The sequence below is a fragment of the Branchiostoma floridae genome, chromosome 12 (assembly GCF_000003815.2).
Source record: "Branchiostoma floridae strain S238N-H82 chromosome 12, Bfl_VNyyK, whole genome shotgun sequence".
Lineage (NCBI taxonomy): Eukaryota > Metazoa > Chordata > Leptocardii > Amphioxiformes > Branchiostomatidae > Branchiostoma > Branchiostoma floridae.
In genome coordinates this window covers 6697912-6710200 of record NC_049990.1, presented here as the reverse complement: position 1 = coordinate 6710200, position 12289 = coordinate 6697912, and positions in this window count along the sequence as shown.

The following is a 12289-nucleotide window of genomic DNA, read 5'->3' as shown; positions in this document are numbered from 1 at the left end:
TCGTGTATGGGGGATCTTCAGGTGCTGGCCTTAGGCGTCAAATCTTTGCAAGTAGAAGAACCAAACACACTTATAAAGAGGAGTAGGGATGACCCGTTGTATTTGGCTGCAAAGGCGCCGAGCCTTAGCGAAACCACAATGTTTATCATTTTTATAGACTGTTTATTTGTTTCGCACTAAAGAAAAAACAATAAATACATGACAATGAAATATAAGGAACATAACAGTGCAAGGGAGGCCAAAATCTTCTGCTTGTACGAAGGCGTCCCTTTCAGGCCTCCCAATGCACGACTACCAGCTACAAGCAACAAGCGTCACCTTCATTGAGTTTGACTGCAACTACGACTACGTTGCTCAGGTCCCAATCGGAGAAAAGGCCCTTCTGGGCAGTACACGGGCTGTTTGGGGGCAATTTCGGGCGTGAGCCCTACATGGTCCCGTGGGACACCTTGCGAATCCCGGAGTATTTCCGAACCCGGCCGGGTCCCGGGTTGAATTTAAGTCGGACTTCAAATGAACCCGAGATCAGGTGTGACAGCGATCTCGCCCCCCCTGTGATCTCGCCCCCCCGGGGGGCGAGATCACTAGCGTTTTCGCCCCCCTTTAGCGTTTTCGCCCCCCCCCCCAAAGCAGCTGGTTACTACATATTACAGGTGCGCTACCTGGCACTATACTGCACCTGGGGAGTAATGTATATGGTGTGTTACCTGGTACCTATATGGCACCTTATTACCGTACCGTAAGATGTCATACCTCGAAAGTCGATACTATATTGTTCGGTGCAAACATAACATTGAAATGAAAAAGACAATTTTTGCAGCTGAGGTGGCATAAAAACAGTGCTACTGCGAACGTATAAATCAACACCGTCTATGGTACGGAATACGTCAGCTATATGTTTTCAATTTGTCACAGTGTTTTCTTTCTTGTGCTGGAAACATTTCCAAAGCACTAACAAAAAAACACGTGAATAATAGTTTCTCATTATAAACACTATCTACGCGCAAGTTGATATAGCTGTTGCTAAATGCTACACAAACACTGGTAAAGTACCAGTCTTAAACACGGGTAAATGCATCAGTTCCTAAATACTAGAAAAAACAGTCATGTTGGAGGTGAAGATATCCCTTGGCCAGGTGCATATACCAAAATGTGCGTTATTCTAATTAATACCTAATATTTGCATAATTAATAAAGACATTACATAGTTATTTTGTGGTCACTTCATGGTAGAGACTTCATATTGGAGATATATAGGTTGCTTGAGGACAGGTGAATACAATGAAATACATCTTATGTCAAGACTCAGGTATATGCAATAATGGGAATACAAGGGACCCAACCCTCCTTGTCTGAAACAAGTTCAACTATCTTATTACCATGTAATTACGTTAATATTGACACTATGAATGGAGTTATGTATCAAACTCGTGTACTTATATCATTCTGAAACTGCATTTTGTGATTTATACCAATCAACTTCTAAAATGTCATGTAAACCCGTTTTTTGGGGGGGGGGGCGAAATCGCTAAAGGGGGGCGAGGTAGGGGGGCGAGATCACTAGCCGGGGAGGGCGAGATCGCTAGTGATTTCGCCCCCGGGGGGGGCGAGATCACGGGGGGGCGAGATCGCTGTCACACCGGTAAGAAATAGACGCCGTAACCCACTCGTGGGGGACATCGGTATCCGGCAGTCTACCGGGCCGCGGGACAAACTTGTGGCTTCGGAGCCCGGCCGGGGCTACATCCCTGAGCCTTGAACTGCACTAGCATGTAGACCGAATTCCTTGACGCTGTGTGGCATCTGGCGCCAACCACCAGAAAACGGCGTGTACACATGGTACCGCCTGATCCTTGAACATCACAGTGTCAGTCGTAGTCAAACACAATTCACATGGCTGGTCCACACCACCACTAGACTGCTCAGCGCGCGAGACATCAGAGGAATGTGTTATTTTATGTCTCACCCATCGTTGGACTGATCATCAATTAGTGCATCACAAACCTGCGTCTCCACCGTCATTAGGTCTCCTTTAAAGGGCTCTTGTCTGGCTTTACAGACACTGAAATCGTGCTCAAACCAGTATAAGTCGCTGAACTGATCATGTTTCTATGTAATAGTACTGACAGAGAAATCAGTCGATATGTACCGTATTTACAGATTCATTTTACAGAAGAAACCAGTTAATTGCACAACGGATAACCACACACTTCTGTTAATTGTACGAAATCTCAAAATCCTGTGGTGGTGCGGTGCAGCTGGATAACTTCGCTTTAATTTGTTGCACCAGCCGGATAATTGTACGAAATACGCTGGCAAATCGGGTGTGCAATTAAACGGCTTCTTCCGTACCGGGCAAATTCCCCTACTCTCCAAGCAGAGGTTAGGATCTGGCTTTTTTGGACGTTAATTCCCCTACTCTCCAAGCAGAGGTTAGGCTCCGGCTGTTTTGGACGTAAATTCCCCTACTCTCCAAGCAGAGGTTAGGCTCCAAGCAGAGGTTAGGCTCCCGCTGTTTTGGACGTAAGTTCCCCTACTCTCCGAGCAGAGGTTAGGCTCCGGCTTTTTGGGACGTAAATTCCCCTACTCTCCAAGCAGAGGTTAGGCTCCGGCTGTTTTGGACGTAAATTCCCCTACTCTCCAAGCAGAGGTTAGGCTCCGGCTGTTTTGGACGTAAATTCCCCTACTCTCAAAGCAGAGGTTAGGCTCCGGCTTTTGGGACGTAAATTCAGCTACTCTCCAAGCAGAGGTTAGGCTCCGGCTGTTTTTTTTAACGTTTTTTAGACGTTTTTTGCTAGCTATTTATTTTGTACTGTTTTCTTGATGTCTTCCGGCCTAAGGTCACTGACCTTTGGGCACTGACCCCGGGTCGGAGCAAACCAAGTTGACTCCATTTGATGAAGGTGACAGTGCCCCTCTCCGGGAATCATTGACTTGTCTATAATGTGTTAAAGTGATTAGGTTTACGGGGCATTGATAGTTCCATGTGCTGGCAGAGGTTAGGCCGGGAGAAATCTAGAAAACAGTACAAAATAGAAAGCCCGATAAAAACGCCTAAACAAACGGCAAAAACAGCCGGAGCCTAACCTCTGCTTGTAGAGTAGTTCCTATAGTCGTGACAGAGAAAACAGACGATGTGTACCAAATTTACAGGTTCATTGTACCGGGCAAATCCCACAGCTCTTAGACAAGCTAAATGTAACGAAAAGTGGACCGCGGCTTGGTGCCTCTTCCCAAAGACCTCAAGCCTTTCCAGTACATTTTCACATGCTTAGATATATGATTTCCAGTAGCATGTTGTTGTCGAGTGACAACCGTTGTTCGAACTTTCGACTTCTTGGTCCAGCGGCAGGGGTCATTAACCGCTGGAGTACACGCACTTCAAAAAGATGATGCCTCTTCCTAAGGACCTCAAGCCTTTCCCCAGTACATTTCAATCAGTCGGATGGGCGCCGATCGTGATATCGATTCGACCTGGTGACTTCTTGGTCCAGATGCAGAGGTCATTAACCGCAAAGATACCTAAGGACCTCAAGCCTTTCCAGTACATTTCCATTAGCATGTCGTGTGAGCGACAACATACAGTGGTTCGAACTCTGGACTTCTTGGTCCAGAGACAGGGGTCACTAACCGCTGGACTACGCGCACTACAAAGAGAGCGTCAATCCATCAACAGCCACGCCCGTCCACATATGCAGGACGGCAATATATAGCATGAAATTAGACCTTTTACATACGACTGTACAACAGTATTAGCGTCATGTACAATAGTTAGACCATGGACTGGACATTGAACACTCATGGAAAAATTAGTACCATTTTACAATGGCAATGCCAAGTTAGACAGTCGCAAGGTGTTCATCCGGACACAGTTCAGGCAAAGGTCACAGTTGCTCGGGTGAGTTCAAATTCTCTGACAAAACGACTTTCCTCACTCCACCCAGGCGTAAAAATGTGTACCTGACTTTGGTTGGGGGTTTAAAAGGCAGTGGAAGGAGAGGGATGGGCTACGCTTTCCAATATCATGACACAACGGACAACCCTCTGCACCTGTATCCTCAAAAAGGCTAGTGGACAACCTTTATACTTTGCTGCTGTAATTCGGACCAAACCGTAAAGGTGGCGCTCGCGAATTCTCTGTATTAGCCTGGCTGAAATGCAGTTGACGACCGGTTGGATATGGGTTTCTCGTATGTCTTGCATAATTGTAGTTCACTAAGGCCACGTTGATTTGATTATATGGATGACATCCGCGCTCGCACCAATTTTCGGCCATTTCCAAAAAAAAAAAAGTTTTCGACCACACAATAAATTATGCAAAGCAGCTGTAAAATGAGCACAAATATTCCGAAGATTGAAAAAAAAGTATCAGAAAACAGATAACTAATGCCATAGAATGCCAAGATGAATCTAAAGTCAAAGAATAAGATGTGAAAGGACAGAAAAAAATCTATTGTTGGTTGGGGGAGGTACCAGTACAGAAACTTCAGGTCCAGAGGATCATTTCCAGGTCTGGACATGAACCTGGACCTGATTGTCTGTGGAAACTTGAGAACTGGCACTACTGAAAACAATGGTAATGGGTCAATGTTGCTACAAAGGAATCTGTTTGGTGGATTAGTGGACTCCCACTGCATTTTAAAATCCCATCTCCATGTAATAAAGGCTAACTGTCTCTGTACCTTGGTGCAATTGACTATAAACTCTACTTGACTTCGCTCTTGTTGTCTTCTTGGCCCCCAGGTTAGACCCCAAATGACTGCCGACATATTGTGTCCATTTTGTAATTGGCGAAACCTGTTCCTCTGTTTTTTTTGGATTGGTCCAAGAAGAAAAAAATGTTTTGCACCCGTATGATGTACTGGTCCCTACACCTAACTATTGGTATACCATACTATGTGTGTTTAGTCCTATGTTCAACCTTCCTGGCCACTTTGATTTCATACTGAAGGCAACTTTTTTTTTTGGCCAAACTTTTTTTTTTATTCGCTCGCTCGCATCAGTTTTGGAGTTCCCGGAGGATGTCATCCATATAATCAAATCAACATGGCCTAATGATGATAAACACAAACAAACATACAAATAACCAATACCTGCCCGAGAATTAGTAGCATCTTCCATTGACCCCATGATCCGGTATATCCGTCAGCTGTTAGGCAAGTCTGATAAATGACTGATTTCATCAACTTTGAACTCAATTTCCTATCACCCCAGCAACTCTGACCTTTGCCTCTGAGAGGAAATGAATGATTAATTAAATACAGACATACGCAGTCACATTGTAAAGAACACTGTGTACACGGAGGTAGAAACTATAGTGCCATAAAAAATCAAGACCCAGGCACATACAGGTCAATAGATACAAAATTTTTGCTGCAGTACCAAGGTCACATACCAGGAGGCCCAAAATTGACCTTGACCATTGTTTTCTCAACACCTAACCACATTACAAATATCATCGTAATCCATCCAGACGTTTTTGAGTTATGCTGACTACAAAATTCCGAAACACAGACAGACAAACAGACATAACGCTCGTTCACCTTAATTCGCTAGGTAAGCTACAGTGTATATCCGTTTTTTTAAAACATGTCATTTAGGGATGTCAAGTCGACGGACGATGATTTTCAATTGCAATTTAAACGTTTTGCAGCTTGAAACCACCATCCGTTGACTTGATATACCTAGGCCGCTGTTTTTTTAATACAATGGATATAGGTTACCCCCGCGGATAAAAATGCACTAGCGTTACACACCCAAAACTATATCTACATTTTTCATGAAGATAAAAATAGAAGGAAATGAGTTTATTTCGACCCTCGACAGGAAGCACCTTCCAGAATCGTGACTTAAAAATAACACATTAATAGCCCAACGATAACCACGTGGAATTTGTGACGGCTGTTGCGCCCACACACTTCACTCTATATCGCATATAGACTTTCCACACAATCTAATGAATAAGCGCTTTTCCGTTTGCACAGCTCACAAAAAGTGTTTGAACAAGAATCTCGTACAGTTTACTTTCAACACAATTGTAGTGCGGCAGAACGATTAGCTCGCATGGTCATATTTGTCAATAAGAAAGTCGTTGGAAGTAAGTGTCTGTATTGTTTGCTGGTTTTGTTTGTAAGAAGATAACATTCTTTGGACAGGTATAGAACAACAAATGGTTTGTTAGATTTGTCAACAAGACAACATTACTATCAGGACGCTGTACCTATTTAAGCAATCTTAAAGTCCGATACTTTCTGATGCACAGTCAAACCTGTCTATCGTGACCAATAAAATGACTTAAAGAATTTTTTTTACCGTATACAGGTGACCAAGACGTGATCCTACATTTATTTATTCATTTATTGATTGATTGATAGATACATGTTTGATAGGTACATGCTTGTGTTAATGGGAAAAATTATCTAAGGCACCATCAAAAGTGGTCACAATGGTCACATGGTATTTACGCAGAGTTGGCCTTTAATGCAGGTTTGCTATACTTGGATATCACTGAACGGGTGGTCCTTATGCAGTGGTGGTTTCTAGTACCTGACTTTTGACTGTATGTCAATGGCCAGGCGATTTGGCAGAACGGCCAACGAATTTCACCGATAAAAAAAAAAGAAGATTTTTTACGCTTTGTTTATTTGTTTAGTAACACAAATGTACTTTCACGTTTTACATTTTGTCCAGAAATTACAAAAACTCTAAACAATATTTCTCTGATGTAAGAAATCGAAGTTACTCTTCAATCTCCGGATGTGATGAAAAGATCTCCATGTGTTTTAAAAAGATCTCAATTTTCAGCGCTCTATATCATCGTCTTGATAGATAATGGACAACTGCTTGTTATATGTTTTGAAAAATGATTGGAATGTGTGTCGACCAAGCTTTTAAGGTTTTCATAGATTTTTCTCTTAACAGTTCGCATTTATCTATTCTATATATGGATCTGCTAAAGTATACCTTTTACGACAGCCTTTTGAAATATAATAGCATGATATCACCTACACATATTAAACCCTTTATCACCCCGCCGCTAGTACTCCTGCGTCTAGAAACATCTTCATGGCAAATTGCTACCCTGCCGAGCAAACCTTTCAAACGTATTCACTATTTCCTGGCAGAGCCCCGAGGTGCCATTTTCACACTATCCCTTACGCAAGGCCTTTGGAAATTGCTTGGAAACATAATTGGTCATTACTAGTTGCAATTGGGAGTCCCCCGGGCCCGATTGCGGCTGTCGTTCGTTTATGGAGAATGGCGATCAATTGTTGACGGAGACGTGACCGGTTTGATAATCGTTTTTGATGCTTCTGTACTGTAGAGACACGGACTTGCCGTAAAGCTTGTTTGCCAATTAGATAAAAACGACATGGCCTTGCCGTAAGGCCTGTTTGTCAACTAAGCCTAGGAAAAATGTGTTGTGTTTCCTGTTTCCCTATCTACACTAGGCCTAGAAAACGTGCATACCCTAGCCTTTTTTGGGAGTCACATACTTGGTTTCCAGTTAGAATTTTTATATAAGATGTATCCATATAAGATGTATCCATTATGCCCCAATTGCAAATTAAAGTTTGACATTGAAAGACAAGTGACCTCACGTATTTCAGTTTACTTTGCCCACCTCTATTGTAATATGTACAAACCATAACGTGACCGGTTTGATAGTCGTTGTCGGTGGTTCTGTTGAGACATGGCCTTGCCGTAAGGCTTGTTTGTCAACTAGATAAAAGGGGAATACCTTTATGACTTGACAGCTGTTCGAACTCCAGCTGTTGCTCACCTTGAAGTGTCTTGTGGCACATAGGGCAGTAACGTTTCCTCGCTGTTTCTTGTAGCAGGGTATATTTTCTAAGGCCGGCAAAAGGGGAGGGATTGGTATAATCTCCATGCAGATTTACCAGTGGCATAAGATAGTATCAAAGCTGGCTAAGGAGTACAGCTGGCCAAAGGGAGTCATCAGCCACCGGTAGCCAAACACACTCCTCTGACAGCTTTTAATAGTATCTTATGCTACCGTAGGATCTGCTTGGAGATTAGGATTGGTATCCCTTACCCGGCTCTTAGAACCATAGTAGCTACCAGAATAACATATGAATGTTCAATCATAAAACAACGCATCTCAAACTATCCTTAAATGATATGCGGGCTCTCGTTGAGTATGCAAATAAGACCCTCATTTGCATAACTTAAATCAGTTATATCATCCACCGAATAACACAAATAATTCAAAGTATGAACGTCTTTAAAAAAGTATGAAAGTCTTTAAAAGGTATGAAAGTCTTTAGATAGTCTTATATCGTCATTAATTATGAAAATGACTTTAACTTAACTTTTACATGCTGCAAATTTCCATCATTCACAGGCCATAGAATTATATAATATTCTTATGCACAATGCAAAATAAGCCCTCCATTTGCAAAATCTGTCGATTTTCCGTTTTTTCTCCTTTACTTGCAACTTATTTTCTCTATGTGAACAATTTTGATTTTTTTTTCATCATCCATGAAAAATACATTAGACCAAGTAACTGAAACCTAACAATGTCTGACAATTCCAAGAGCTTTTGCGAATCAACGACGACGGACACTTATGCACGTATTTCAACTAGAAAGATGACGATTGCCGCGAAGACCTAATGATAGCAATGGAGAGTTTCTGACTCTGCCGGGCGATGGCCTACTTCGAGGGACTCCTTCCTATTGCGATTGAGTAAGACATCTGTACCTGGCGTTTTATTCCATAACCGGCAACTTTCTATCGTTCATTTACGTCATGGTACGCCTTAGAAGAGCACTGCTATAGTAGTTTTACATTATAGATAGCTCCGACATTAGAGTTCTGCCTATAATTGGTGTGCCATACATATGATCTGAAGTGCCTTGAAAACCCTGCGAAGAAATGATCACAATGATCAGAGCTGTAGGTGACAGTGATACAGGTTTTAGAGTCTATTTTTCAACTTCTTGGCCTAATGCTAATTGCAAGTACGTAGACTTTGGGAACTTTGCTTGTGATAGAGACACAGAAAATATACATGGAAAACATTAAGAATTGACTGGCATTATTGTAACAGGAATCTCTATTGACAAACTAGTCTTGGCTATATTTGGACAACGTAAGCTCTACTCCTTTTTTGGAAGCAAAAGAAGTCGAAAATCCCCACTTCTTACATAGTTGCAACTCAAAATTCCTGTTATACGCCTCCTTTCAGGGTAAGGCACATCACTCTTTGCTGCACACTCTTTGTATGATCCAAATTTCCTTCCTGAATATCTGCCTACTTGGAGGTAAGTTTTGTCCTTGATGTATTTTGCACAGCTGTACCAACGTGCATGGTCATTGTTGAAAACTTGACTCATTGTAAAACACGAGACTGAAGCAGTCATTACTTGCGTTGATTGAATCGTCCGAACCACCCAGAATGTACACAAGTGCCCGACATGTGACAAAGGTCCAAACGGCAAAGCTTTTAGCAACAATGATGTATAAATGGCCACTTAAGTCTGATGTGTGTGCGGTTCGCAAATAGATTGATCATGATTTTATACGTGTTGTCAAAGACATGTAACTTTGGTCGGACACATGTACAGTGTACTTGAGTTTTGTGTTTGTCCATGTTTTATAGCATGGAAACTACATGGTACTGAAATATTTGATGTGTTTTTGCTGAAATAAAAAAAGATATTTGTTGGCAATTATTGCAAAAAGAATATCAAATATCCAAAAGTAGTTACTCAAGCAACTGGATATGGTTTTGGAAACTGTCAGACGTTTCGGCGTATCTTATTGCCTGGATGTCTAACCTACATCGAAATATAAAATATCATTGTCCTTACTTTTCCATGGGTGCTTTTTTGTGTGCGTTTTAGTTATTTCTATGGTTATCAAGTCATCAATCAATATCTTTGCGGGAAAGGAAAACTCTGAGTTTGGATAACTCTGGGCATCGCATTTGAACCAAATATTTGTATCAATGGTACACCAGTGTTTATCACACAGTTCAAAAAGTTATACAGACTGAATTACAAAAGTCAGACTGTCTTATCGACTGTTTGACTCCTTTGACAATAAAAGAAAAGAATGTTTACAGCTCAATTACTTTACTGTCAAAGGTAACAGGGCAAGTCTATATGTACAGCTCAATTACTTTACTTTAAAAGGTAACAGGACATGTCTATATGCGTATAGCTGACACTCAGTCACCTGAGTTGTGTATTGTACAATGTGTACTACAATGAATGCCAGGACGATTGATTACATATCGTTCCTTGGTGCCGAAGAAGTAATCTCTACAAGACTCCAAGTCTTCTCAAATACAGGACCTTTGGCTCTTAAAACCCCATCTAATAAGACTATGTAGATGACTATACTATTTTCTCAAATGAGTTACACGTGTAGAAATGATACGCCCAAAGGATCGTATCCCTTCCACATGTGTATCTATGGCCTAGTGGAAGCTTAAGTTCAACACATAGAGGTAATGATTTCAACAGTTTCGTCACATTTTATTTCCTGGTTTCTATCTTTGCTCGTCTACATGTAGCTGTTGTACAAATCTGTATGACGTAATGCGTAATGAGGTTTCCAAGAAAATAAACTTCCAAGCATTATCAAAGAGAAACAAGTTACTATATAATAATCCTCGAAGTGTATCATCCGCATAGAACTGCATATCAACAGGAAACGTTTTTGAAAAGGGTTGCACTTCAGAGTTTTGTCAAGAGCTTTAACCAAGGGATGAACATGTCATCACACACTTGACTTAAATAGAGACACTTCCGTGTTACTTCCAGTTACTAAATCCAAAGTTAAAACGACATGAAAGCCACTTTTGTACTTGTTCCAACAGAAAAAGTGGTGGATGACTTTGACACAATTGCAATAAAAATCAGAAGTTCCGGCTCTAGCGGTCAATGGCCTACTTTTGGAGCCTCTTCCGGAATACTACATCAGTACAGTGACGTCCTCATTCCATAACAGGACAACGTTCTGACGTTCATTGGCGTCATGTAATGATTTTACACGTTCAAACTTATAAGTGGCGTTGATACTTAATGATATAGCAAGATAGAAGAAGCTTCTGGATATTTCTGGCGATGGCTCTCTTTTCAAACTCTTCAGAGTGACGTTTCATTTGATATTGAAAGGGGCACTTTGACTATATTGACGTTGTGTAATGCCTTTGAAGAGTACTTTTACGGTCTGAGTACCAGACAGTGTGGTCAGGGCGGCTGGAGCTCACGAGAAATGTGTCTGAAGTGGGCTGGATGCTTCACGTAATAGATATAGGTCCTCTGAAACTCCAGAAAACACTGTCTGGAAATAACAATTAATGCTTTGTCGCAAGTTTCAACTATTTTTCAAACGATCTATGGAGACCGGTCGAGACTAGATTTCTTCAGCTGAAGATGCATTCGGTTGAAGCCAGAGATCGGCTGTAAGAACTGCTTTACTGATCAGAAGAAGGCAATGACCTCCCCCTTCAACATGTGCTTGGAATTATCTCCAAGTAGATGGAAGGACAAGTCTCAGTGTTTTACGCGTGTTTTCTACATTTAGTACGTCTTTCTAGTAGCTCTTAAACTAGACACGAGTAAAACACTGAGACCGAGCATAACATCTGCTTGGAACAAAAAATCGAGAGTTGAAGACAAACACTGAAGAAGGGACATAATGGTTTGCGATTTCGCTGTGGTTTGAAGTTCGTGGTTGAAAAAATGATGTTCTAGCCTGGGTGCCATCCTAGTAGTAGTTCGTCTCGACGTTTTCTCTGCTATAGCAGAAGCGAAAATAGGAGCAAACTACTACCCGGATAGTACCCAGGCTAATGATGTTGGCAGGCAGAAGAGATGACCAGACTTTTCGCGATGGTTCTCCGTTTGCGGCGAAGTGGTCACTGAGAAAACCGCAAACAAAACCACAGCGAACATTCCCTTGTAAAGGTGGTATCTCACTGCACTTGGGGCACCGGTGTGGCACTGTGGGGGTTCGTTCACTACGGCATTGTTCTGTTATTTTCTCTGATTTTTTTATAATTCAGATATTGCGTAATACGTAAAAATTGACTTAGAAGACAACAAAATACACAAAATGTAAGGAAATTCGTTCTTTATCTCTGAAATTCATTGAGTACTCTTTCGAACCCAGCAGTGCCGCACCGGTGCCCCAAGTTCAGTAAGATACCACCTTAAAGTACATAGGTCATGACTATACAGGTTGCCCAGCTCGTGTGCCTTTAACAAATATCGTTGCCACCCTTTCACCCCTACAAAACAAGAGGAGTCAT